The following is a 3,792-nucleotide window of genomic DNA, read 5'->3' on the forward strand; positions in this document are numbered from 1 at the left end:
TGTTTTCTAGCGAGAGACAAGAGAACTGTGAAATATCACGGCTGTGCTTTGTGTTGGAACCCAGCATGAGACGTGTGTTCAGAAAGGAGGCACAGGAAATGGCTACAGAGAAGCAATAGCTAGTGGGAGAGGGGAGAATGGTGAAGAAAGAGAATTTTTCTTGAGACAAGAAACACTAAAGCAATGTTTCTCAAATATTTTGTACTTTGGCCTACAGTAAGAAGTTCATTTTCCATAGTGATCCAATAGACAGATGTATATATATAGATATATATGATTGAAACAAGTTTCATGAAACATTTACTATTATTAATGTACTATTAACATATATAATGCACTCTGATATTTTCCATCAAAAACAAACAGGTTTCACAACCCACCAATGGGTCATTATGTACAGTTTGAAAACCACTCCACTAAAACCAGAAGAACTAGATGATACCCAGCTATCACTGCTGACCACTCTGACAGAGATCACAATAGGAAATGCTGCATAGAGTGGGAGAAAAATGTGGAACAAAATTCAAAATAATTTAAAAGATCAGGCTTATTGGTCTGAAAGAGACTGGTTGAACCCCTGAGAGTATGGACCTAATACATTCTTCAAGGCTGGAACTGACTTCATACCCCATACCCTTCATACCCAATTTTCAATAAATGATAGACAGGACCATAAGGTGAACAATAACACCAGGAGTGTACATACTTCTTAAAAACAATCAACCATAGGTCATCAAAAGGACAGCATTTGCCCAGGGATAAAGCTCAGAAGGCAGGAGGGGATAAGAAAGAAGGACAAATGGAAATGGCAAACACAGGAAGGAAGTGGGAAGAGTGCTGTTACATTGTGATCATTGCAATTGATGCCAAGAAAACAAAATGTGTATGAATTGTTAAATGGACAACAAGTTTTCCCTGTAAACTTCCACCCCAATCATAATAAAAAAAATGTTAGGAAAAAAGAAAATAAAAACATTCCACTAGAACAGTGCCTAGCAGGCACTAGTGTAGTGCCTAAGGCATTTGACTGCTAACCAGAAGGCTGGCAGTTCAAATCCATCAGTCAGTCCTTGGAAGGACGATCGGGCTGCTTCCATAGTGATACCACTTCAGAGACCCAAGGAGGGGTCGCTATGAGTCAAATCCAACTTGACAGCAGTGAGTTTGGTATTTATTTTGTTGTTGTTGTTAGAGCAGTGCTACTCAAGGTACCTCTCAAGAAGCCAGAAATGGAGCTTGCATCACAGTGTAATTCAATGAGCTGTTTTTTCACTCGGAAAATCTTGCTATGCAAACAGCGTCAGCTAAATAGAGTCCTAGTGACACAGTTGATCTATGTTCTGGTACAAGTTCCTTATCTTGTCACAATAAGTAGCAAGTAGGCACTAGTTCTCAGAACACCCTGAGAAGCAGTGCACACTACAGCATGATACAGAAGAGATGAGATCAACCCATGGAGCAAGGGTCCCAAAGAGCACAAAGGGGATGGAGATCAGAGCATGAGGAGAAGGAGGTATGCATTCCTTTAAGAATGTCTAAGAATACTGACCACTGAGAGCAAGGGGCAGAAAATATCTGCATTCCAAGGATCCCACCCAATTTAAGCAAGAAGTCTCTTTGAGACAACTGGCTCAACAACAGAAATCTAATTCTTTTATACAGAGTGAAGGTCAGAAAAAATATGAAGACTCCATTGCAAATAATTGGACAGTTTTCCCTTATCCTGAAAAAAAATGAATTCTGTCTCTCATCTTCCATAATGTCTATGTCAAACTCTAAAGCATAAATAAAACTATGTTAATTCCATGTTTAAAAATAATAGATTATTTCCCACTGAACTTAAAATAGAACCCAAACTCCTGAATATGATCTATGAGGCCCTGTGTGATAGTCTCTTTCACTACACTCCTGCCATGTGGGCCTTCTTTTATTTTTTTTATAGTGTCAAGCATCTTTCCTGACTCACATTCTTTGTATGTGCTATCCCCACTGCTGAAATGTCTTCCCATCAGCACTTCCCAGGATAACTCCTGCTCATCGATACTTCAAATGGGCTTGACATGTTATATCTTTAGAGAAACCTCCCCTGAGTCACCCACTCCTATCTCAGCAATCTAATTAGGTTTTCTTGGTTATACTCTCTTTCACTATTACTACCAGTTGCCATTGAGGTGATTGTGACTCATGGCAATCCCATAGGTGTCAGAGTAGAACTGTACTCTGTAATTTTTTCAGTGACTGATTTTTCAGAAGTAAATTACCAGTCTTTCTTTCAAGGCACCTTTGGATGGACTAGAACCTCCAATATTTTGGTTAGCAGTAAGCATTTTAACCAATGGCAATACTTAGGATTTCCTTTACAAATTTTGTAAGTGAACAATTACCTTTATACTTTTTTGTTTGCTTGCTTCATATCTATTTTATTTATTTAGCCAGAAGTCCCATGAAGTTAGTGAACCTAGAACAGTTCCTGAAGCATTAGTAAATATTTAAAATTTTGTAAATGAATGAATGAGGATATATGATGACAAATAGTTTTTAAATGTTATGTTAAACTGCAGTGGGACAGATTGCTTTTATATAGGCTTTCTAGCCATGATCTTGTAACTCCAACCAAAAGATTGAGTGAGACTATGGAGATAAAGTGCTTGTGGCTCACCAAGCAGATTGGACAGCATGTTGCAAATGCAAATAAGGTGTATGGAACTCTAACAAGGGGATTGATCAGTTCTGTCATCGCATTAGGCTTAAAATGAACCATCCCAGAGGCAGGTATGGAGGACCACTACCACCAAGAAAAAGAGATGGGAGCAGAGTACATCCTTTGGACCCAGGGTCCCTGCACTGAGAACCACCTAGACCCAAGAAATAAAGAGAGAGCTGTGACACCATGAGAGGGTGAGAAGTGGCAACAGCAAATCAGGAGATGGGCACAAGACAACACAATGGACTTCCTGGCCCATGGAGTAAGACTGCTAGAGTAGGTGCGCCAATCCATGGAGAATTCTGAACACCTTTGGATCAGGGTTTACTGGCTGAGTGGGGTGCCTCTGGACACTTATTGCCACAACTAAAGAGATTTATAACATTTGCCTGAGCAGACAGAGGCTGAGCAAGGTACCCAAGATGCCTAGGGGGGCTGAGAGACCAAGGGTTGGGGGGCTGAGAGACCAAGGGCTGAGAGACTGAGGACCAGGGAGAGGGCTGTCTTCAAGCATGGCTGAGAAGAGGATGTCTTCATTGAAGAACTGTATCCTGAGTCTTCCTTGATCCTGAATTGTAACTCATTACTTCCTTAATAAACCCCATAATCATAAGTATTATCTGTGAGTTCTTTGTGGCCTTTGCAATGAATTATTAAATTGAGTAGAGAAGTAGAGAGTGTCATGGGAGGGATGGTTGGTGTCAGAACTGGTAAAAATGTTGGAGAGAAGAGGTGCATCTGACTTCTGCCTCATAGGAATCAGCATTGGGCTGTTGATCTTGATTCTCCTTCGTCCTTGTGAAGTTAGAGCAGGTCAGACAGACGCTAGACGCTTCCATGATGCCATTTTTACATACACATTAACAAACTATATCTCTTTCAACAAATATACTTTACACAATGTGTGTGGATAACAGGTTAAATATCTTAGTGTCTACTGAAGTGGGTTTGTATGGGCTTGTGAAAGCTGATTCTGGGCATCTCTTCCCAATTTCACGTTCAGGGACATCATGTTGGTAGCCACGGTGGGAATATTTTTATCACAAAAATCAGTAAATGCTACAAATGAGGGTTTTTTTTTTTTTTTT

The sequence above is a fragment of the Orycteropus afer genome, unplaced genomic scaffold, assembly GCF_000298275.1.
Source record: "Orycteropus afer afer isolate SDZICR_OR568_19922 unplaced genomic scaffold, OryAfe1.0 scaffold00068, whole genome shotgun sequence".
Taxonomy (NCBI): domain Eukaryota; kingdom Metazoa; phylum Chordata; class Mammalia; order Tubulidentata; family Orycteropodidae; genus Orycteropus; species Orycteropus afer.